Source organism: Crocuta crocuta, unplaced genomic scaffold (assembly GCF_008692635.1).
Source record: "Crocuta crocuta isolate KB4526 unplaced genomic scaffold, BGI_CrCroc_1.0 scaffold24, whole genome shotgun sequence".
In the NCBI taxonomy this organism is placed as follows: Eukaryota; Metazoa; Chordata; class Mammalia; order Carnivora; family Hyaenidae; genus Crocuta; species Crocuta crocuta.
This window is the reverse complement of record NW_027530974.1, coordinates 13,256,499-13,280,860: the sequence shown is the minus strand read 5'-3', so window position 1 is coordinate 13,280,860 and position 24,362 is coordinate 13,256,499. Positions and strand designations below refer to the sequence as shown.

The 24,362-nt window shown below is 46.3% G+C and overlaps 1 non-coding gene across 1 annotated transcript; it reads right to left on the bottom strand.

Moving 5' to 3' along the window:
- Positions 1 to 1,400: 1,400 nt before the first annotated feature.
- Positions 1,401 to 1,473, bottom strand: TRNAK-CUU (transfer RNA lysine (anticodon CUU)). Its single transcript has one exon. It is a non-coding gene; the product is annotated as a tRNA-Lys (tRNA).
- Between the last annotated feature and the right edge of the window lie 22,889 nt (positions 1,474 to 24,362).

Sequence of the window (24,362 nt, the reverse complement as noted above, 5' to 3'; positions counted from 1 at the left end):
TGCACTCGCACTCTCTCTCTCAAAAATGAATGAATAAACTTAAAAACAATTTTTAAATGAAATCATAGCTATGTATTTTAAAAATATATTAAATAAATAAATAAATGGAGGAGAGGTAGGGACAGGCACACGCAGAGGGAAGAATGTGAAGACCCACAGAAGAACGCCATGTGAAGACAGAGGCAGACGTTGGAGTGATGTGTCTCTAAGTCAAGGGACGCCAAGCATGGCTGGCAATGCCAGAAGCCAAGAAGAAGGCGCAGAACAGATTCTCCCTCAGAGCCTGAGAGAAAGCACGGCCTGGCCAACATCCGGACTGTGGACTTGTAGTCGGCGACATTTTGAGAGAGAATATTTCTGTGTTTTAAAACACCTTTGGGGGGCCTGGGTAGATCCATCAGTGAATCGTCCGACTTCGGCTCAGGTCATGATCTTCTGGTTCGTGAGTTCGAGCCCCATGTCGCACTCTGTGCTGTCAGCTTGTCAGTGCAGAGCCTGCTTCCGATTTGTTGTGTCCCCCTCTCTCTGCCTCTCCCCTGCTTACACTCTGTCTCCAAAAATAAATAAAACCTTAAAAAAATGTATAAAGCACCCACTTTGGTACTTTGTTATGNAAGGGCACAGGGTGGCTCCCTCGTGCTGATCACCGTCAACTCCAGTGGTCTTAGAAAGCCAGCCCAGTCGAGCAGGCCTCTGCCCTCTTTGTTTCTCTGTTTCGGGAAGTCTGTTCACTTGAATCTCAGGTTCTCACACTGAGCCCAGGCCTGATGCTGTCAAGTCCTCACACAGAATGTTCCAAGATACAAAAGAGCTTAGAAACCCAGAGGCTTGGAGCAGGAGAAAAGTAAGGTTGCTTTCTGTTTGGTGAAAGGGCAGGTGTCTCTGAATATCAAAAAATCACACATTGTTGGAGCCCTGGAGCGGCTCAGTCAGTTAACTGTCTGACTCTTGATTTTGGCTCAGGTCATGATCTCAGGGTTTGTGAGTTCGAGCCTTGAGTCAGGTTCTGTGCTGACAGTGCAAAGCCTGCTTGAGATTCTCTCTCTCTCTGTCCCTCCCCCACTCGTGCTCTCACTCTGTCTCTCAAAAATAAATAAAAACATTTAAAAAATCTTTTTGTAATAGTCTTTTATTAAAGTTTATTTTTATTTATTTATTTTTTGAGAGATAGAATCCTAAGCAGGTTCTGCACTGTCAGTGCAGAGCCCCACGCGAGGCTCAAGCACCTGAACCGTGAGATTATGACCTGAGCCAAAGTCAGGAGTCGGATGCTTAATCAACTGAACCCCCCAGGTACCCCACATAACATTAATTTTTTTTTTTTTAGTCTTATGAAATCCAGTTGATTTTTCTTTTCTTTTCTTTTCTTTTCTTTTCTTTTCTTTTCTAAGTAAGCTCTATACCCAACATGGGGCTTGAACTCATGACCCCAAGATTAAGAGTCACATGCTCTACCGACTGAGCCAGCCGGGTATCCCTAAAGAAAAATAAATCTTTAAAGAAAAAATCACACACTGTTATTTCTCCTCATGAGTCATCAGGTGACATTTTATTAGAGGTCACCCAATCTCATCATAGGTCAGTACCACCAATTACCATGGGGCAATGGGTGGGTTTAGTCTGGTTTAGTAAAATCCTGACCTACTAGACAATCAGGCAGGTTCTGGCTTCGAACCATCTTCACTGTGCCTGGTGGCTCCCCTCCCCCCACTGTGGCCTCAAGAGGACTTTACCGACCTCCCAGGATCCCCCTTTCTCCCTCCTCCCCTCCAACTCCTGCTGAATAACTCCCAATCACAGGGCCCCAAAATAGGTAACTTTTAGGCACGCAAACCTCAGCTTCTGTTTGTCATGTGTGTGAACAAACCCAATAAAATAGATCATGTTACCAAAGCCAGTTGTACCGTGTTATTTAAACTAGTAATTAGCCGTCTTAGAGTTGGCTTTTCTACAGCCGCTTAACCACCACTACCCCCTTCCTGGTTCTGGGCAGAGGCGACAGAGCTGCGGGGAAGTTAGGCCACAGACACCTGGCACTATCTTGGGGTAGATCGCCTTTCAGAGTAAGCATAAACCCCCAGCGACCTCAAGCCCAGAATCAACCTCTAGAAGGCCTTCAAAACAGCACCCTGAGGCTTTGCCTTCGGGGAATGCCCTCCCCCACTGGCATCCCTGCCTCGCTGGGAGGGGCTGATACCATTAACCCAGGAAATAAAGCCTTCTTTATTTGTGGCAGTTAAGCTGCCCCGTTGACTCAACCAACCAAGCTTTCTGCCTCCAGATGGTTTTTTTTTTTTTACATTTTTTTTTTAATAGTTTATTGTCAAATTAGTTTCCACATAACACCCAGTGCTCATCCCCACAAGTGCCCTCCTCCATGCCCCTCCCTCCTCCCCCCCACATCCATCAGTCCTCAGTTTTTGTCAGCATTCAAGAGTCTCTCATGGTTTGCCTCTCTCCCTTTCCCCCACCATTTCCCCCCTTCTTCTCCCCCTTGTTCCTCCGTCAAGTTCCTCCTAATCCTCCTATACGTGCAAACATATGATATTTGTCCTTCTCTGCCTGACTTATTTCGCTCAGCATAACACCCTCAAGGTCCATCCATGTTGCTACACGTGGCCAGATTTCATTGTTTCTCATTGCCATGTAGTATTCCATGGTATAGATAAACCACATCTTCTTGATCCATTCATCTGTTGATGGACACTTAGGCTCTTTCCATGTTTTAGCTATTGTGGAGAGTGCTGCTATGAACATTGGGGTCCATGTGCTCCTATGCCTCAGCATTTCTGTATCCCTTGGGTAAATTCCTAGCAGTGCTATTGCTGGGTCATAGGGGAGTTCTATTGTTAGTTTCCTGAGGAACCTCCACACTGTTTTCCAGAGGGGCTGTACCAGTTTACATTCCCACCAACAGTGTAGGGGGGTGCCCGTTTCTCCACATCCTCGCCAGCATCTGCCTCCAGATGTTAAGAGCCAGTATAATTTAGGTTGAGAAGAGACACAGAACCTTGTAAGGGAATAACTCACTTTTTAAATTTGCCGAAGGCACAATGGATCCAGGGCATGGCTTCCGGTTATTAAAAATGTTCTCATTTTTTTAAAGGTCTGTGGATGCTAATAGAAACCAGTCTCTATGTTAAAAACAAAACACAAATATTCATTAATGTGGGTAGATAAGATTTTATTTAGAACAGGCAGCCTGTATAGGTTTTTGCTGGTGTGGGCGTTTATTCTTTATTATTAAAAAAATTTTTTTTAATGATTTTATTCATTTTTGAGAGACAGAGAGGTACAGAGTGCTAATGGGGGAGGGGCAGAGAGAGAGGGAGACACAGAAACTGAAGCAGGCTCCAGGCTCCGAGCTGTTAGCACAGAGCTCGATTCGGGGCTCAAAGCCACCAACTTCGAGATCAGGACCAGAGCCGAAGTTGGATGCTTAACCAACTGAGCCACCCAGGCGCCCCAAGTGGTGTGAGCATTTAGAAGTATTAAGCGGAGGCGCAAGTTGGGCTAGGGCTTGGAAAACTTATGGGTAGGTTAGTTAATTGTGCAAACTAGTAGTAGGTAGTTATCGTGGCAAGACCTTATGCTAGACACTGAGGGCACGGTGAGCCAGGAGTCGTTCCTACTAAGGGCAAGGAAACAATCATGGCTTCTGTCGTGTATCCTTTAGGCACTGTATTATATTCTGACTGTATTATGTTACTGACTCCTGATTATTCCCACTCAGAGCCATGGAGTAACTTGCGAGACTCACCTGACCAGAAAGGCCAAGGTTGCAATATGAATCCAAATCAGCCTAATTCCAAAGGCCTGGACACACACTAACCCTAAGGCAAGGTAGACTGTGAGAACTGGTGTAAAGCCATCCAACGGAAGCCCAGGGGAAGGAGAAATCGATTCTACTGGGCAAGTCAGGCAAGATTCTGCAATGGAGATAGGATATGAGCTGGTCCTTCAAAGGTAGTGGGATTGTGATAAGCAAAGATAATTGAGCGGTATTCTTGGTGGAGAGCAAACGGCTCCAGCAAGGGTTCCAAAGGAGGCCAGTGCAGGGTTGTGTAAAGAGTGGGAATTACCTGGAATGGCAGGTCTGAAGAATGTGTGGTAGAGATGGTCCGACAGAGGTCATATTGGCAAAGGTCCTGAATGCTACCCTAAGGGACTTGGAGTTTATGCTCTTAAGCAAGGGGTAGTGATTAGACCACATCTAAAGAGAAGGGTATAATTAGAACTGTTTTCTGGGAAGATAATTCTCATAGCAGGGAGGTTTGATGGGTCATCAGGGACAAGACTGAGACCCAGCAAAAGCAGTTAAGAGGTCGATGCAGTTGGAAGGTGTGGGCTGTTGGGAGATGAACCGGGGCAATGGCAGTGAAAGAAAGGACAGACTCCAGCAGAAGGTTGAATCGACAGGACTGGGCCACCGGAAGGCCAGAGCAGGTCCAGCTTTGTGGGCGTAAGACGGCAAAGCGGCCCTGAGTTAGGTTTGGTGCCCTGCTGTTGCGTCTTGAAATTCCTGGTCATTTTTGAATAAGGGACCCCCACACTTTCATCTTGCACTCGGCCCCACATGTGTTGTAAGTGGGCCTGGGCTTGGGTTGTAGTGCTGGACACATTCTTGCTCTGTCTCTCAAAAGCTGTGAGGATGTCAGTGGGTCACATAGTTCTTGACTTCCACAGTTTCCTTGTACGTAAAATGAGACTAATAATCATTGAAGATAGAGAACATCGTGTAACAACAACCACTTTTGAATACTTGCATGCCACGATCTGGGCGAGATGCATTTACATCAATGATAGATTTAACCGTTATGACACCCTTATGCTGTAGGCGCTAATTTTTTTTAATGATTATTTTTGAGAGCGAGAGAGAGACAGAGCGTGAGTGGGGGAAAGGCAGGAGAGAAGGAGACACAGAATCCAAAGCAGGCTCCAGGCTCTGAGCTGTCAGCACAGAGCCCTACACAGGGCTCGAACTCACAAGCTATGAGATCATAACCTGACCCGAAGCTGAAGGCTCAACCGACTGAGCCACTCAGGTGATCTCTGTGGGCACTATTCTTATTCTCATTTTACAGGAAACAGATTTAGAGGGGTTGCACCACTTCTAAATGGTGGAGATGGGGTTCAATTCCTGGTCTGCCTAACCCCAGAGCATGTGCTGGCCCTATACTCGACGCTGTTCAATTGTGCCATGGTCACCAGAGTTCTTATTAGCAGGTGGGGAAGGGACAGCAAAGAGGCAGAAGCGACCTTGGTAACTGGATGGGTGGGGATGCCTCTCTCTGCAGAATGCGGGGAACCCAGGAGAACTCCCCAGGTGGGGTGGGGGTGGAATGATGAACTTGGCTTTGGGCAGCCTGCCTTGAGACATTCTAGTTTCTCCTTCCATGCATAATCTCAGCTAGCTGTCACAATAATTCTGTCATGCAAGTTTTATTTCTTATGGTTCCTAAGGTATGAGCTGATTCAGCTTAGTGGGTAACACTTCTAGAGAGACTTCCTGTTACCAGGGTGACCGGGAACCTCAAAATGCCACCAAGAGTTGGGAATGAGTCCTGTCGGAAATTAAGACATCTTAATACACCAGCAGATTGGCACGGTACTCACCATAATCTTGTACTGTGGCTGGTGACTAGGTCTGGCTGCATTTCCCCTCCAGAGGCAAGTAGGAGAAACTGGATGACGTGTGGGAGTGGTTAGGTGCATGTCCCAGGCTGCACAATTCATGTCCTGCACCTTCCTCCTGATGCATCATTTGTGGCTCAGTGGGATTGAACTCATTAAGTCCCTCCAGAGAACAGGGTGTGACTGGGGAGGTTGGGACGTTCCAAACATTAGGGTGTGTGGGAGGCCAGTGGAGAGGTGGGAACAATACCCCACCAGTCAAGGACAAGGGCCAGGGGCAGAGAGAAAAGATGACCTGTTTTCTTACACCACCGTAGTGAACAGATCTTGCCTTTGGGGCTATGATGTCAGTGAGCCCTGGGCACCCAAGGGTCTTGGCAGACAAAAGAGGGAGTGTGCCCAGAGATCAGCATGTTTGTTCCTGGGTCTTCAGCAGGTGCAGTGGATCACCCTTCCCTGCCAAATGTGTTTTGGATAGTTCAGGACACTATCATTCTGAGCTGACTTTTTGCATACTTCTAGACTGATCCAACTCCTTAGGAGGCAGAAGCATTGGAAAGTCCTATCAGACCTTAAGGGGCCAGCTCTAGGGATGCTGCCTGGGATTTGGGATAGTCCAGAAAATGGTGTTTGAAAAGGAATAACTCTTCATCAATCAATTACTTGTCCTTATTTGAAGGGGTCGGGGCAGGGACTGCTGAATGCTCATTAAACAAAGGGACTCGTGGGGTTATGGGCTGAACAGTGAGTATGCTTTTGGCTATAAGTAATGGCAAACCCAACTCAAAGTGGTTCAAAAATAAGGACATTTATTGGCTCACACAGCTCACAGGAAATCCAAGGGTAGGATGGGCTTTAGAGTTGGTTGACCTTTCATCTGTAGGAATGACTTCAAGGACCCAAATTCTTTCTATCTCTCTGCCCTGCCATTAGTGTGTGGACTTGATTCTAGGGCTGGGTCTCTTCATGGTTGAGGGTTGGCCATCAGCCGCAGTTAGGGCTTCTTGCTCCCTTCTTCATGTTAAGCCTAAGGGAAGGAATTGCTTCTGGAAATTGTATTAGAGGAACTGCCCTAGCCACTCTGGACCAATCCCCTTGTGTCTCATTGGCCTGATCTATATCATGTATCATTGACTGCAGAGCAGGATAAAACCACTTTGATTGGCTTAGATGAGTCAAGACCCACATCCAGACCTAGAGAAGTTGTAGTTAGCCTCCCCAGAGTCACGCTGACTGCATGAAGGAGAACAAAATCAGGACTCTGTCAGGAAAGAGGAATTAGGGACATGAATGTTGGTTAGGCCATCAGCAATCTCTACTACAATGAGGTTAGCTAACTTGCCCAAGATTGACCTTGAGCAAATTAGCTTTATTCTTAACTACTGTACCATATTGCCTAGTGCGCCTTCCATCTCAAACATTTCACATGTCTAAGACAAACATTTCAACCAGTATAAGAGTGTAAATAAATGCCATTTTACTCCATAGACACATTTAACTTCCCGAGATAACCATTTTTCAAATATTTTATAAGGACCAGTTAATGCTAAAGAGTATTTTGGCATAAGACATCTGATTGTCAGTTTATGAGTTGGGTATTTCAGTTTCAAAGTTCCAGAGCTCTCTCTGATCCCAAAATATGCAAGCATACGGGATTTCATTCCAAACAAGTCATAAAACTAGTTTATTCAGAATAAAAGCTGGGGAAACAAAACAACATCTATCTTCCCTTGAGCTCACTTTTTAAGACAAACTCCCCTAATTCACCTTGGATTGGGAAAAAGAATCAGAAGCAAAATGTGAGTTAGGCAGTTATCAGTTTCAAGAACAGCTCAAACCGATTTAAATAATAAATGGAATATATTGACTTGCATCTACCAAAAACCCCAGAGCTCAGCAAGCTTCCTTTAGCTCAGTAATGTGACCAAAGATCCTACCAATTTCACTCTCTCCCATGTGTCTTTTGTGGTTATTCTTTCTTTCAAGGCTGGCTTACCACAGGGTCACAAGATGGCTGCCTCTAACTCCTTGTCTGCCTCCCTCTTCACATTTGTTGACAAAAGGTATGTCCCTCAAGAACTAGGAGACTTCATTTCCCCATATTCTCGGCAATGTCTCCTTGAAGCTCGTTGGCCTGAACCAATCTGTGTGGCCCAGGGGGTGGGAATAGGCAGATTCTCTCTTACCCTACACCCCAAACCTCACCTTTAGACTTGATCCTCAATGGCCAGCCCAGAACCAGGGCCTAAAGGAAAGGGACAGGAAAATGATGCTCAGGACGTAACCCACAAAGGTTGACTGTAGTAGTTTCCAGGAGTAAGCGTTCGCTTCTAGTTGATCAACTCACAGATTATCCCTCACAGACTTCCCAATGTACATGGTGGCCTAAGAAGGCAGTAAGAGGAGAAGGAAGAGAAAGGGAACAATAATTAAATTGTAGGCACAGGTCACTGCAATTTAGCAAGAGTTCTCTAGCCAACCCAAAGTGTCTGTGGGTGGAAAGTTGAAAATCATGTCCTAACAAGGCTTGCTGAGTCATCTCTAGCCCCAAAACCTCCTCCCTCCTCTGTGTGGAAGGGCCTTCTATTCTGAGACTCTCTGAGAGTCTCAAACTCAATTGAATTTTTCTTATGTTCATCAGAAGCTCTAGCTATTAGCTAGTACCTCCTCATTCAGTGAAGGGTGGCTCCCCCCTGAAATACATCTTTAGAAGAACCCCATTGAGAATACTTCATTCTCAACTGGCCCAGAGTCATCTTTAAACAGTCTCGGGGCGCCTGGGTGGCTTAGTCGGTTAAGCATCAGCCTCTCTCTCTTTCTTTTTTAAAATTTTCAGTGTTTATTTATTTTTGAGAGAGACAGACAGAGCCTGAGTGGGAAGGGAATAGAGAGGGAGACACAGGATCCAAAACAGGTTCCAGGCTCTGAGCTGTCAGCTCAGAGCTCAATGCGGGGTTCAAACTCATGAACCATGAAATCATGACCTGAGCTGAAGTTGGAGGATCAACTGACTAAGCCACCCAGGTGCCCCATAGTCTGTCTCTTTTTTAAAATGTTTATTTTTGAGAGAGAGAGAGAGAGAGAGAGAGAGAGAGAGAGAGAGAGAGTGCGCGCGCGCGTGTGTGTGTGTGTGTGTGTGTGAGAAGGGGAGGGAAAGAGAGAGAGAGGGAGACAGAGGATCTGAAGTGAGCTCTGTGCTGACAGCAGAGAGCTTGGCACTGGGCTTGAACTCAGAAACTGTGAGATCATGACCTGATAAGAAGTTGGATGCTTAATCCACTGAGCCACTCAGTTACCCCTAAAGGGTCTCTCTTGAGTTTACAGCCATCTGCAAACAAAGAGACTAAAATTTCAGAGAACCCATGGCTGTTCGGCTCTTTATTTATTCATTCAACTTCCTTCCTTCCTTCCTTCCATCCTTCCTTCCTTCCTTCTCTCATTTTACAAGTACTTACTGGGCACATACCATGTGCCAGGCATTATTATATGCACTGGGTTTATAGAATTAAATAATTAACTCTCAAGCCTTTGTCATGTGGAGCTATCATAGTAGTGGAGAAGATACAATTAGAACCTACATTTATATTATAAAGTTAGAAAATGGTAAATGTGATGAAAAAAATAAAGCAGGATAAAGGCAAAGCATGGTTGCTCTTTTTGATAAGGTGGTAAGGGGAGTTCTCTCTAGAAGGACCTGCATACAGTATTCAAGACAGGGGTGTATTCCTGAATAATTTGTGACTGGTTTGGTAGACCCAGAGCTGGGGCCCCCTCAACACTCTCCCTGGATGTAGACCTGTTTTGTTCAGTCCAGGTTGAGTACAAACTCTTTGATCTTTAAAAGAAGGATCAAATAAGGGGCGCCTGGGTGAGTCAGTCAGTTGAGCATCCAACCTCGCCTCAGGTCATGATCTCACGGTCCATGAGTTCGAGTTCTGCCTTGGGCTTTCTACTGACAGCTCAGAGCCTGGATCCTGGAGCCTCTGTGTCTCCTTCTCTCTCTGCCCCTCTCCCCACTCATGCTCTCTTGCTCTTCTCTCTCTCTTTCTCAAAAATAAACAATAAAAAAAAAAGAAGGATCAAATAAACCATTCTACTTTAAAATGGAAAGGGCAAAAATGCAAAGGAGTTAAGTATATAAATACTAATTTGCCTTTGGATTTTTTGCACATTTATGGAGAGCTTTATGAGTAGAGAGACGGGCCTTAGGGTTCCTCTGCGTGTTTGCAAATGAGCTTTTTCCCCAAATGGGCCCATGCGGACTAGCTTCCCCTCACTGGTGGGCTAGTTAGTGAAGCCCATGTGGGTACAGAGAAAGAAAAGCACCAATTTGACCCAACCATTCTTTGACCTACATGTTTATGTGGGAATTGAGAGTAGAATGAGTTGTCACTGAAAATATGTGCTTTGTGTATTTAGAAGATAAGTATTTTTTATTGCTAATTAGTGTTGGACTCACACACATTTGTCATGCTGTTATGTCAGATTCATTTGTTCTTTCAAACCCAACTGCCTTAATTAATCTTTCTCCGTCCACTCTCTGTTTCAGTCTGGCTGGAACTCAGACTGTGAGACTCTCGTAATGGGATTTCTACTTAGCAAATCTTGAATTTTAAAGTGAAATACAGAGGGTTCTTTTTTTTTTTATTTCTGAGAGCGAAAGAGAGAGAGAGAGAGCAGGAGAGGGTCAGAGAGAGAGGAAGACACAGAATCCAAAGCAGGTTCCAGGCTCTGAGCCAGCTGTCAAGCACAGAGCCTGACACGGGGCTTGAACCCACACACCGTGAGATCATGACCTGAGCTGAAGTTGGACGCTTAACCGACTGAGCCCCCCAGGTGCCCCATGAAATACAGAGTTTGAATCCTGTTAAAGAACCTACCTTTTGGTCAATGCAAGAAACTAGCCCTTGGGGCGCCTGGGTAGTTCAGTCAGTTAAGTGACCCAACTCTTGATTTCGGCTTAGGTCATGATCTCAAGGTTCTTGGGACGGAGCTGCGTCAGGCTCTGTGGGATTCTCCTCTCCCTCTCTCTCTGCCCCTCCCCTGCTTATGCGCCCAAGCATTTGCACTGGTATGCTCTCTATCTCAAAAGTAAGTAAGTAAATAAATAAATAAACTTAAAAAAAAAAGAGTAATTCTTTAAGGACAAATGAAATACTTAACTAGTTCTACACCAGTTGCCATCCGACTCATCTGACTGTAAAGATGGGTGGAACTGAACTCCAATGTTTAAGGAAAATCTAATTGATGGGTAAATGTGGTATTGATAAAATTCTTTCACTGATTCAGTTTTTTTCCTGGAGAGAGAGAAAGACTGTCATTATTCAATTTTAAGAAAAATGTTTATTTATTTAGTGGTTGTGTGCGTGAGGTGGGGACAGGGGCAGAGAGAGAGGGAGAGAAAGAATCCCAAGCAGCTCCAGCTCTCACTGCAGAGCCCAATGTGGGGCTCGATCACATGAACCATGAGATCATGACCTGAGCTGAAATCAGGAGATGGATGTTTAACTGACTGAGCCACCCAAGTACCCCTGTCATTGTTCAATTTTAATAATAGACCATCTTTTGAAAACTTTTGCCCCCAGATAATACATTTGGGAAGTGTTATCTGAGTGAATAAGTATTCTACTAGAAGTAGTATTCTGACCTTAACAGTAATTAAAACAATGATGATATTTGTATATCATTTTAGGGCTAACAGGGGTGTCAGATCCTTTCTATGATCTGACCCTGGAAAGAACAATCAGGGGAAATTATTATAATTATGACCATTGAAATGACGCAAGAGAGGGTGAGTGAGGTTGGTCCAATTCACATCCCTAGCAGGTGCAAGAATTGAAGACAGAGGCCAACCAACCCGTGTCCAAAACCCCAGGTGCTGTTCTTAGTGCAGATGTGTATACGTTGGTGTCTGGAGCCCCTTCCCAAGCGGCTGAACTTCAGAGCCTTTCAGTAGTTCTGGTGAGGGGGCGCCTGGGTGGCTCAGTCGGTTAAGCATCCGACTTCAGCTCAGGTCATGATCTCATGGTTCGTGGGTTCAAGCCCCGCGTCGGGCTCTGTGCTGACAGCTAGCTCAGAGCCTGGAACCTGTTTCAGATTCTGTGGCTCCCTCTCTCTCTGACCCTCCCCTGTTTACCCTCTCTCTCTCTCTCTCTCTCTCAGAAATAAATTTAAAAAACATTAAAAAAAAAAAGTTCTGGTGAGGCTGTGAGAGTAAGAGCAGACCCAACGGGCCTGGCAGTGACCCGAGGCAGGGCCGGAAGACGGAGTTTTCAAATCCTGCCTCCTGTCTTCAACGCCCATCTGCACTGGTCATGATGCGTCCTTACTGATCCACAGCTTCTTTTTTTTTCTTTTTAATATTTTATTTATTTCTAGGAGAGAGAGAGAGAGACAGCGTGAGCAGGGGAGGGTCAGAGAGAGAGGGAGTCACAGACTGAAACAGGCTCCAGGCTCTGAGCTGGCAGTCAGCACAGAGCCCGACGCGGGGCTCGAACCCACGAACCGCGAGGTCATGACCTGAGCAAAAGTCGGACGCTTAACCAACTAAGCCACCCAGGCGCCCCTGATCCACAGCTTCTGGTGGACGAGGATGGATAAGGCTGAGACCCAGGGATGGGGAGGAGTTAGGCCCCCATCTCCAGCTGACCTGGCTTGTTTCCCTCGCCCAACACTGGTTATTTTACCTGCCCCGACAAAGGATTTTTCAGTGGCCATACCCGGCCGATCCCTCAAATGAGCTCCAGCTAAGAATAAACGCAGCCCCAGGGAACATGGTCATTAAAAACACCTGCAGCAGGATCGTAGCAACCACAGGTCCACAGAGCCACATCCAACGTCCTCGGGGCCAGCTGGGTTTCAGGACACGGAATATTACCTAACACCCCTCACGGAGAGTCTTGCGGCACCGTGTCATCAAGCATCTTATTAAATCTGCAGCCAAAGGGACAGATTGCACGCTGAATGAGATAAAGACTATTAATAGGCTCATATCAGGCCAGGTCAGCCCTTGACATCCAGTGGGTTAGGAATTAACCCATGCTTTGGGGAGTTTTTTAAATCTCAGAATTGTGGATAAGGAACGGCAGACTGGAGCACCTGGGTGGCTCGGGCGGTTAAGTGTCCGACCTCGGCTCAGGTCATGATCTCACAGTTCACGAGTTTGAGCCCCACGTAGGGCTCCGTGCTGACAGCCCGGAGCCTGGAGCCTGCTTCGGATTCTGTGTCTCCCTCACTCTCTTCCCCTTCCTGGCTTGTGCTCTGTCTCTCAAAAATAAATAAGCATTATTTTTTTAAAAAAAATGGTAGGCCTGGGGCGCCTGGGTGGCTTAGTCGGTTAAGCGTCCGACATTCGCTTAGGTCATGATCTCTCGGTTCGTGGGTTCGAGCCCCGTGTCGGGCTCTGTGCTGACTGCCAGCTCAGAGCCTGGAGCCTGTTTCAGTCTGTGACTCCCTCTCTCTCTGACCCTCCCCTGCTCACGCTGTCTCTCTCTCTCTCTCTCCTAGAAATAAATAAAACATTAAAAAAAAAAAAGAAGCAAAAAATGGTAGGCCTATCTCCTCTTTATGCTGTTCCCATGCCATGTCCCCTTGTCACTTCTGTCAAAGACAATATATTCTGTGGCTTCCCAGGGTTGACAACGGCCAACATTAGTTTCCTTAGGAAGATGCTATGTCATCACCCTCTGGATGCTGATGGGAAGGCCAATTTCTTGCGCCTGAAGAATAGCCTTTAGATGTTAATGATTAAAGGTGGTTTATGGAAGTTCGGCAAATGAGCAGCTTCCCCAAGAATCGTTGGACTCCTCCAGTCCGAGGGACCCTGGGGGAGTCCCTCGGGTGGCAGCCAGCTGGAGGTGAGAAGCCTCGGGGCAAGAAGGCGGCTCCCCGGAAGGGACAGACGGAGGACAGGAGCGTTGCAAATGTGCGCTTTGTGTTGGGAAGGGTGATTTGAGCTGGATAACGGAGAGCCGGGATTCCAAATGAAGACTTTGGATTGTAGGTCTTCAATAATGAGGAGTCAGTGAACATGCTGAGCAGAGGCTGACAGGATGGAAATGAGGCCCAAATAATGCGCGGCTCCTCGTTTGCTGCCCTTGTCAGTTCCTTCCAGCACTGAGAGCTCGGCTCCTGCCCCGTCCTTTGCCTGAAATGCCCTTCCTGGGCTCTTTCCTGCCGGGGCGCACTCCCACTCATCTTTCAGGACCCAGCTCAAATGTCACCTGCTCTGTGGAAGCCTCTCTCTGACCCCGTGGAGTGATAGAGCTCCTTTCTCCGTGACCCCACGAGCCTTTGTGTGCACCTGATGGCACTTGTCTCGTTGACTGCGATCGTCCCCTGCATTCCTGTCTCTCTGAGCTGAACCCCAGCCTCGCGTAGGGAAGACACTATGTCTTCCTTGTTTTGCACTGTGCACCCAGCACAGTGCTTGACTCAGACTTCTAGGCACTTGCTAATTGAAGAAGTAAATACTTCTGTCTTCTGCCATCTCCATGCTTGTTCTCCTTTTTCTTTTTCTTTTTTTTTTTTTGGTTTTTCCTATTTATTTTGAGAGAGAAAGGGAGAGAGAGAGAGAGAGAGAATCCCAAGCAGGCTCGGTGCTATCAGCACAGAGCATGATATGGGGGCTTGATCCCATGACCTGTGAGATCACGACCTGGAACAAAATCAAGAGTTGGATGCTCAACTGCTGAGTTACCCAGATGCCCCCTTTCTCTTTTTAAAAAAACTTGATTACCTCTAGGTAATTGCCAAAACAAATCTTACACAGATGAAATTTGGGGGCGTAGGAGTGACCACCATCGTCCAGTGAACAGCTGGAGGATTGTGGGGAAAATAAAACTCACGAAATGGTCAAAGGTGAAGGTCAAGGGTGGAGGTCATCGGATGCTGCAGTGAGTTGTTCCCCTCCTGCCCTGTCCCCTGAAAAGGTGTGTCTAAGTCCTAAACCCCGTGTCTATGAATGGGACCTTCTTTGGCAAAAGGGGGTTTGCAGATGTAACTGAGTTTGGATCCCATGATGAGATTGTCCGGGATTGGCTGAGCCCTAAATCTGATGACAGGGGTCCTTATAAAAGGTTGGAAAGGAAGGGCACCTGGGTGGCTCAGTCAGTAAAGCCTCTGACTTCGGCTAGGTCATGATCTCATGGTTCGTGGGTATGTGCTGACAGCCCAGAGCCTGGAACCTGCTTCGGATTCTGTGTCTCCCTATCTCTATGCCCCTCCCCTGCTCATACTCTGTCTCCCTCTCTCAAAAATAAATAAAACATTAAAAAAAAGAGAGAGAGAGAGATGGAAAAGGAGACACGGAGTCACACAGGGGAGAGAGCAATGTGAAGGAAGAGGGTAGAGATTGGAGCTTCAGGCCGGGGAACACCAAGGATTGGCACCAGCCACCAGGGTTAGGGGACAGAGCCTCCAGACGGAACCAACGTGCAGACACTTTGGCTTTTATTATTTTAACTTTTTTAAAAGTTTATTTATTTATTTTGAGAGTGTGTGTGTGTGTGTGTGTGTGAGCCCTGAGAGACAGAGAGAGAGAAGAAAGAGAATTCAAAGCGGGCTCCATGTTGTCAGCACAGAGCCTCACATGGGGCTCAATCCCACGCACCGTGAGTCATGACCAGAGCGGAAATTACGAGTCAGACGCTTCAACCGACTGAGCCACCGAGGCGCCCTGACACTCTGGTTTTGAACTTCTTGCCTTCTGAGCCGTGACAGAATAAATTATGAGCTTGTGGTAGTTGTGTCAGCAACTCTGGGAAACTAATACTGATGCCACTGAGGACTTCAGACAGAGTCACCTGATGGCCAATGGGGATGCTGAGGAGCAGTGTCACATAATGGTCAGATGCTCAGGATTGGAATCAGGCGGTCTGAGTGGTTTCCTGTCTACCCTTAGTTGCCTGGTCTGAAGAATGGGGGTGATGACATACTAGTGCCTCATTAGCGCTTCTCATACAAGGCTCCAGCAGGCAGGGGAAGGGTAATTGAGACATTAGATGGAAACCACTGAGGGGGCGCCTGGCTGGCTCAGTTAGCAGAGCGTGTGACTCTTAACCTTGGGGTTGTAAGTTCAAACCCCACGTTGGGTGTAGAGATTACTTAAAAATAAAATCTTAAAAAAAAAAAATACAAGGACTTAGAATGCACAGAGGAGACACTCGGTAAATTTTAGTACCCAGTTACCAGAGGAAGACAAGAGAAGTTTCATGGCCTGCAGACGTTACCTGTAAAATATGGCAGTGTACGTAAGAGTGGTATTCAACCCTCAAAACTGCTGAGAACCCAAAGCATACCACTCTTTCACTGCTTCCTTTAGGTCAGACCTCTGTACTGATTTCCAGGGCATCTGTTAAGTTATCAGGATAACTGCATTTTAGAGTTTATCAGTCAACAAGTGAAATGTTTTTTTACCTGGGATGCCTGGAGGGCTCCGGTCCCTGACTGCGGTAATGGGGATCCTTACATTCTTTTCAATACACTCAGGAAGCTTCACAAAAAATGCACATCATTTTTATCTGTGGGAGGAGGGTACGGCATCATTGAAACCCTAAGTGTCTGGTTTTTCTTTTTTTCTTTTTAGCTTTCATTGGGATGATATTTGCTAAGTGTGGTAACACTGGTTATGTGATGGAAATATGAGTTTACATATGCCGTTTGTTTCAGATAAAAATTTACAAACATGGGGAAAACAGGGAAAATAATGAAAGTGTCTCCCTAACGCTTGCCAACCACTTAATGTTACGGTTTATGCTCTGTTCTGTTCTGTTATGGTCTCTCTCGGACAAGATAGAAGCCCTGAGAGATTCCCTAAATTGTCTATGGTCACAGTTGTGTAGTGGTAGAAACAGGATGATTCTACAGGATTTGACTCCATTCCAAGGCTCCTTCTCAAAAACTCTCCTATTTTACATGTCTTCTGAGGTCTCTCAGATGTTTGGTCTTGATTGCATATCCATTTGCTTGGCGTACAGGTGTGAACAGGGCAGACACCCCACCCCGTTCACGGAGCTCACTGTCCAGGTGGAGACAGCCACAGGAATCCTTGGGCAGCAGGTAGCGGAAACTCAGTGTTAGCAAAAGTGGGGATTTATAGTCAAGATCTTGGGGTACCTCGTGGTACCCAGTGGCAGGAGCACCAGACCCAAGGACTTTCCTCTGACCTACTTGGCCATTGACCTCCACATGTCAGCTTCATTCTCTACCCTCTACCCTCCAAAAATTGATTTCCTCTAGCTCCCGGGTCCACGTGGTAAATATATAGCTGATGTTGGCAACATGGTGGCCTGAAGGAAGGTGAGTTGTTTTTTTTGTTTGTTTTCCTTTATTTTTTTAGATTGGGACTCTACAGAATGCTAGTTAGAGCACCAGAGAAGGGCAATCAACTTAGATTTGCCCTGCGAGCTGATGTATGGGTCAGGGATTTATACCGTGTATCTTGTAATTATGTTCCCGTGGAAGAAAATATGGGCCGCATCCAAGTACCATTCAGACTCTGCTGAGTATCAAAGGCAAGAATCTACCAGTCCATTGCTTGTAGGCGGGGACCCCAGGCCTTGGGTGAACCATCCCCCAAACCCTGTTGATTTCTCCTGAAATAGTTTTGGTGCTGATCAGTCAATGAGGGCCCTTGCTCTCCATGAAGTGAGGGAAAGGCCCTCGTGACATATGTGTAGTGTGCCTGCCATTCTTCTAGAGTGCCCGCTGTCACCAAGGGAGGGCTGATCTAGCTTTTCCAGTTTGCCAGTTTGGTTCTCTATGTCCGGACCGAGGTGCTCGTGTTGAACCTCTAGTCACTTCTTCTTTCTTTTCTGACCTATTACACCATGCAGTCACATCAGCCTACAGTATACCATTCTTCTTAAGGAGCTCCAATTGGTTTGTAATTCTGGCATTGGACCTGTAACACTACTGTCCCCTTGAGGCTGGCAAATATTGGAAAGCATATTGCCACTTTCCGGGTATTTCCGAGAAATATTTTTCAAAGGCATTCATTCATTAAAATCTTAAGTGCATTGGGGCACCTGGGTGGCTCAGCGGGTTAAGCATCTGACTTCAGCTCAGGTCATGATTTTGAGGGTCACGAGTTCGAGCCCCGCATCGGGCTCTGTGCTGACAGCTCAGAGCCTGGAGCCTGCTTCGGATTCTGTGTCTCCCTTTCTCTGTCTGCCTCTCCCCTGTTCACAATCTGTCTGTGTGTGTCTCTTTCTCTCTCAAAAATAAGTAAAGATTTAAAAAAATCAGTGAGTAAGAGTTATGTTTTGAAGTGATTTTAAAGGCACATTTTAAAAGCCTTTCTGTTAAAGAATATTTTCCACTCTGGACAAAATTCCCATTCTGAGGCACTGAGAGCCACCATTAAAACGCAATGTATGCCTTAGAAGAATGATCCGTACCATCATCTGCCATTACCATCTAGGGTAAATATGGTTATTGGCTTGGTCCCCATCCCCTTGAACAGTTTGGCCACCCACACGTCTCCACTTTGGGCTGCAGGGATCCTTCATTTCTGGTCACTACGAGAGTCCCCTCCTTTCTTCCTAGAGCCTCCCACCGGCTCCCCGAGGTGAGAAGGGTAAGACCCATTTCCCTGAGGGGAAGAGAGGCACCTACCTCCTGGGTCAGCAAGCTCCAAGCTTTTTGGCCCAGCCGGAAATGCTTCTTGGAGGGACACCTGGGTGGCTCAGTCGGTTGAGTGTCTGACTTCGGCTCAGGTCATGATCTTGCGGTTTGCATGTTCGAGCCCCGCATCGGCCTCTGTGTTGTCAGTGAAGAGCCTGTCTTGCATCCTTCTGTCTCCTTCTCTCAGGAAGAAATGCTTCTTGGAGACTTCTTCAGAGCCCTGGCCGGGGCCCCTGCAGACCAGCCCTTGTCATAGTGCAGACCCCAGTGGGGCAGGATCCCAGAGAAGTTGTTTGGGAAGGGAAGGCATCAGGAGGAAGGTAATGGGGCCACCAGCAGGCCTGGCCTACAGTCACTGAGCATCGTTGGGTCAACAGAGCCCACAACAAAACACTTGGGGCAGGCAGGAGACATAGGGAGGCAGAGAGGCAGAGGCAAATCCCCTTTTCTCTGTGATCCTGTCCGGTACCGGCCCTGCCCCCACGCACACTGCGGGTTCGTTCTATACATTCTTTCCCCGTATACCAGAATCCGAGGCAGGGGGCTGTCTTATATGTGGAACCACACACAGTTGCACACCACATGAGTAAGAAGTGTCCTTGGAGACTGACATCCTCTGTCATGCTGGGCAGATGGGATTCTACAGGCAACTGATGAGGTTCCAATGTCCCCTTCTCTCGCTCACCCCCATCCCGCTCACGCTTCTTTACAGCATGTTTTAGATGCTAATCCCTTGAGTGTTCCACACTATGTATATGTTTTTTTAAGCCTGAAGAAAAACACATTTTCCTCTCCCCTCCATTTCTGGTTATCAAAGCACCGAGGCATTTGATTTGAAAGCAAAACAAAAAGCAAACACATGTGGCCAAACGATGCTCTCCACGGACAGGCACTGTGTGCCTGTGGATTAAAGAGCTGAGTCGGTTCCCAGAGAGAAAATGACATGGATTTTTTAGAACAGACACAAGAGAAAAGTAGGTCAGATTTTTCAACCTCTCAACCTTGTCATTGTCCCTTTAAAACTCTTACCGTCAGTGTTGGGGGAAGTCTGTGCAAAGCCGTGGCTACTGAACTCAACGCTCCAGTAAAATAAGGAGCTTAGCATTTGAGAAAGTGAGCGGGAGCCCTGGGTCTCCAAACAGACATTGTACCCGAGAGTCCGTTACTTTTATTGGCACGTTTCAAATCAGGGCTGATAGATCCGCTTTGGACACTTTGCCATTCAGGTTGCCTTATAACACATAGTGGGAAGAAGAATGCAAATTTAATCGTAAGAAATGAGGGTTTAGAAAAGTATCCTAATGAGATATTTTCTCTTTCTGAATGAAAGCTGGTAGAGCCAAGGTTAGTCATTCAAACAACCCCCTGACCCTAAATATTGACGAGGTGCCTAATACGTGTATATTGGTTTCCTACGCGTGCTGTAACAAATTACGACAAAGTCCGTGGCTTAAAATAACAGAAGTCTATTCTGGCTGGAGGCCGGAAATTCAAAGTCAGTGTCAGCAAGTTCAAGTTCTCTCTAGACGCTGTAAGGGGGCATCCTTCCTCGCTTCCTCTAGCAGCCGAGAGCTCTAGTCTTTCCTTGGCTGGTGGCTGCCCCACTCTAGTCTCTGTCTCTATGGTCACATGGCCTTCTTCCCCTGTGTCCCTGTCATCTCCCCTCCTGTCTCTTGTAAAGACACGTGTTATTGGCTTTAGAGCCCACCTCAATATTCAAGAGGCTCTCATATCAAGATCCATAACCTAATTACATCTGCAAAGACCCGTTTCTCAAATAAGGTCGCACTCACAGATTCTGGGACATGGACATACCTTTTTGGGGCCACTGTACAACTCACGAAGAGCGTTAGATGCTGTGTCTGGTACCGTAGAGAAAAAGACCGGTGTTCTCTCCAGGCTCTCATTTGGTAGTGCTGTCAGAGCAAGGAGATAGGACTCGAAGTGTGTGCTTGGCATTGGGGACACATAATAAACATGTCTACATTTAGAAGCAGGAGGGATGACACTTCTGGGTGGGCTTTTCTCAACAGAATTTATAGGAGGGATGGCATCTGATCTGGGCCTCAGGTAAGATTTTGGTTTTGTTTTTATTTCATAAGAAACGTCTACTCAATGCTGCACTTGAGAAGTTACACATAAGCAAAAAAGAAGCAAAATTCAGCCATGGCTGTTCTCACCACTTTGAGAGAAGTTCTATAAAACCCTTCCAGATGATTTTTAGGGGTGCCTGTGTGGCTCAGTCAGTTAAGCGTCTGACTGTGGCAAATAAAAACATTAAAAAAATTTTAAAATCTCTTCCAGAGGATTTTTCAGTTTATATAAAAATACTGAAAATGCCATTTCCAGTAAACAAAACCAGAGTATGACACTCCATTTTGTGACCCAGTAGTTTTGATTTGTCAAAACGGCAGGTACATGTTTCTGTATTAATACATTTATAACCCTATTCCAGTTCTTAGTTGCTAGTTAGTGTCCTGTTAATGGCTGTATATAACCACTATTTAACCAACCTCTTATTGTTACACGTGTAAGTGGCTTTCAAACTTTTGCTATTTTGAAAATGTGGCAGTGAATATTCCACGACATCATGTTGGTATGCTTGTATGGTTGTTTTATATAGGGCAAATTACTGGGAGTGAGGTTGCTGGGGGTCACAGGTATAAATTCATATAGCTTTTGTTAGTTATTTCCAATATGAAAATTCATAACAGAGGGAAGGCAATCAAGTGTGTGTATGTGTGTGTGAGTGTGTGTGTGTGTGTGTGTGAGAGGCATGACATCCAGAAGGTGTCTTCAGCTTTAAAATGCTGTGACCCTGGAATTCCTGGATTTAGGAAGTGTTAAGCCTGTGCTGGAGGGTCTCAAAGGAAAGTTGTTGGTTTGGAAGAATTAATACCTATAGAGCCTGGGCATCCACATGGACCTTGACATTGCCCAAGGTAACACTGAAGTAGGACCCAGAGAGGAGAGCTATGATCAAGGGGTTAAATTCCTTAACTAGGGTTTGGGGCTGATCTGGGGCTCCGTAGGGGCCGAAGATGAGGAGGGGAAGAGATAGGAGATACTCTGCTTATTAGCGACTTCTGTTTCAAGTTTCCACTTACTGTCTTGTCTCCGTTTTGATTGTTTCCTTGTACTGGCGGGTCTTCTCTGTATCTTGCATTCATAATCTCTGAATCGAAGAAGATGATTGGATTAGTCAACCACAGGCTAGGACAGAGCCCAGGTAACCTCACCCGCTGCTGACTAGCCTATGAACAGTCGCCTTTGTATCAAATGCCCCTCTTTTCTGCCCCCAGGCAGCTGTGGTCAGCGCCGCAGGGCACCAAGCATGCTAACTTTTTTAAAAATAGTTTATTGTCAAGTTGGTTTCCATATTACACCCAGTGCCCTCCTCCATGCCCATCTCCCCCCTATCCCTCCCCGCAACCCCATCTGCCCTCAGTTTGTTCTCAGCATTCAAGAGTCTCTCATGGTTTGCTTCCCTCCCTCTCCCCCACTATTTTTCCCCTTCTCCCCAATGGTCCTCTGTTAAATTCCTCCTAATCCTCCTATATGTGTAAACATATGGTATCTGTCCTTCTCTGCTTGACTGATTTCACTCAGCATAACACCCTCAAGGTCCATCCATGTTACTACACATGGCCAGATTTTATTTTTTCTCATTGCCATGTAGTATTCCATCATATAGATGAACTACATCTTCTTGATCCATTCGTCAGTGAATGGACACTTAGGCTCTTTCCATATTTTGGCTAGTGTTGAGAGTGCTGCTGTGAACGTTGGGGTCCATGTGCCCCTATGTATCAGCACTCCTGGATCCCTTGGGTAGATTCCTAGCAGTGCCAAGCATATTAACTTTTGTGTGGAGAGCCTAGAAGAGGTGGTGGGATGTGGCAGACACTTAGAAACCTTGAACCCCAACGGGGAAATTCCTGGTGGGTTCTTTGAATTCCCAGTGACAGGAGATTAGTTAGGAAGAACTAAAATAAAGCAGCCGCCTGGTATCAATGGACCTGAAGTAGAGGGAGTTAGTGGGAACAGCAAAGAGGGAGGTGATAATGATAATGAGAGTGAACATGGAGTGCTTCCAGTGTCCCAGGGCCTGGTCTCTGCACTTGACATGTATAGTAAAACCAGGTGATACATCAATATCCTATAAAACACAATGGCTATTGGTAATTATCTCCTGTCTTCTGCCTGCCCCCATTCTCATCTGGAAGCTGAATGAAATTCTTTTCTTTGGGGGAGGGGAGCCCTTTATAATTCACAATCCTGACATTAACTTTGATTGTCCCTTCCTCTTCTTAGCACTTTTCCGTTCCACATTCTGCCAACTTTCTTTTTTTCCTTTTTTTCTTTAATGTTTATTTATTTGGAGACAGAGAGCGAGTTGGGGAGGGGCAGAGAGAGAGGGAGACAGAATCCCAAGCAGGCTCCGCGCTGTCAGCGCAGAGCCCCATGCAGGGCGGTACCCAGGAACTGTGAGACTTGTGACCTGACCAAAATCAAGAGTCGGAAGCTCAGCTGAAAGAGCCAACTTTCAGATTCGGTTCCCCTGAAGCTGCCACTTAGGATTCGTCAACATGGCGTCACTTCCTCTCCGCTCCTGCCTTCCCCCAGCTCCTGCACCTGAGGCATCATTTCTGGTCAGTTGAATACAGCACAGCACTTGCTTTATTAGCTTCACTTTTGTGCTTTTTGTGACAATAGAGGCCCGCTGAAAATACTGTTTTTCTTTTCTTTTTTTTTTTAAATGTTTTATTTATTTCTAGGAGAGAAAGAGAGAGACAGTGTGAGCAGGGGAGGGTCAGAGAGAGAGGGAGTCACAGACTCTGAAACAGGCTCCAGGCTCTGAGCTGGCAGTCAGCACAGAGCCCGACGCGGGGCTTGAACCCACGAACCGCGAGATCATGACCTAAGCAAAAGTCGGACGCCTAACCGACTAAGCCACCCAGGAGCCCCTGAAAATACTGTTTTTCGTTAACTTTGCCATAACAGAAACCCACATGTTACATCGCTGAATTTTTGGGATTGTGCTTATCACCTGTGTGTTATGGGGGAGGGGACGGGTGGCTGTAATGTATTCACTCATTTGCTCCTTATAGCAATACATGACGTTGGCACTGCAATTTCTCCCCATTTTATGGATGAGTTGACTGAGACATGGGATCTGAAGTGATTAGGTCAAGGTGCCACAGCTAAATGTGGCATCATGGGGATTCAAACAGGCCGGCTGACTCTAGCTCCTATGGCGACCTACTCGCTGTTCAGGGTACAAGTCGACCCTGGTTCTGCCTCTCAGGGACACTGGAGAACATTCACTTCTCACCCCTCCAGTTCACGTTTTCTTTGCTTCCCAAGACTTATTCCAAGACTGACTCCTATTTCTTGGCCCACTTATTCTCCTCCCAAACCATTAATATCTTTCGGACCCAGCCTACAGCTCATGTGACATCATGTCTACCATTTCTCCCTTAATCATTTTCAAACCAGAGTTGTTGTTGTTGTTTAAGTTTATTTATTTTGAGAGACAGAGAGAGAGAGTGTGTGTGAGGGGCAGAGAGAGAGGGAGAGAAGGAGAATCCCCAGCAGGCTTGGCAACGTCCGTGCAGTGCAGAGCCCAACGTGGGACTCGATCTTACCAACCGTGAGATCATGACCTGAGGCGAAACCAAGAGTCGGCCACTGAACTGACTGAGCCACCCAGGCGTCCCTCAAACCAAAATTTTATATAAACCTTTCCATCATCACACTTTTACCCACATCCACATCCATCTATAGTTATTTACTAGTATTTATCTAACTTTAAAAAATCAGCTGACATTTTTAAGGTGGATTTGGCCAAACAAACCTTCCTGACTGAAAACGGGCCAGACAACACGAAGGAATTATTAATTTTGCTTTGGGCCATCATGGGTATGGTTTTGCAGAAGAAGATTCTTGTTTGCTGCAATGGCATGCCGAAGCATTTCAGGGGTGCCATGTCTCAGCGTCTGTAATTCACTTCCAGGGTGTTGACCAAGAAAGAATGTGTAGATGAAGGAAATCTGAAAAATGTAAATAATGGTAGAACTTCTGTGGTGAGGATACAGATGTTC